Source organism: Solanum tuberosum, unplaced genomic scaffold (assembly GCF_000226075.1).
Source record: "Solanum tuberosum cultivar DM 1-3 516 R44 unplaced genomic scaffold, SolTub_3.0 scf00054, whole genome shotgun sequence".
Taxonomy (NCBI): Eukaryota; Viridiplantae; Streptophyta; class Magnoliopsida; order Solanales; family Solanaceae; genus Solanum; species Solanum tuberosum.
In genome coordinates, this window is record NW_006238980.1 from 2,073,794 (window position 1) to 2,074,417 (window position 624).

The following is a 624-nucleotide window of genomic DNA, read 5'->3' on the forward strand; positions in this document are numbered from 1 at the left end:
TGGAGAAGACCCACTTCCAACTTGGGGAAGATGAAACTCTTCTTTCTTCAAGTCTCTCAAAAACCCTCTCCAAACATGAGAGAAAATATCCCAAAGAGTACTATTCTATTTTGGAAATTAAAATAAATGTTCGACTACTAAAAATTAATAACAAGTTTAGTATTTATAGACTTCATAAAATAGTGTTGGCAAATCTTTCGGTGATGTTCGTCCGAATCACCGATTAACTCGGCAATTCGCCCTTTGGTTTAGTTTGTCGCCGTTTTGCACTAGCCTTCAGCATTATCGTGCTCTGTGTCATTGGGCGACCTAGTACTACTTTGCAGAATTATTGAGCGAAACGCCGACTGCTCCTTTCATCTCTTTTTTGATCCTGCTCCTTCAAAGCTTCGCGTACTGGAACAAAGGGCGGAGTGCGTCGCTTCGGTGAATCGCCAAGCGTGCTTGGCGATGCGCAAGCTTCAACTTCTTCATTCTTTTCAGCCTTTTTGTTTCATTTTGCGCCTAAGTGTCCATGCTTCCACTAAAACTTCAAATACCTGAAACTTAAGAGTTTTCCTCAGATATTAAGACAAAATAAGCATTTGAGGATACTATTCCTATCAAAATAATGCCCTAAATGAG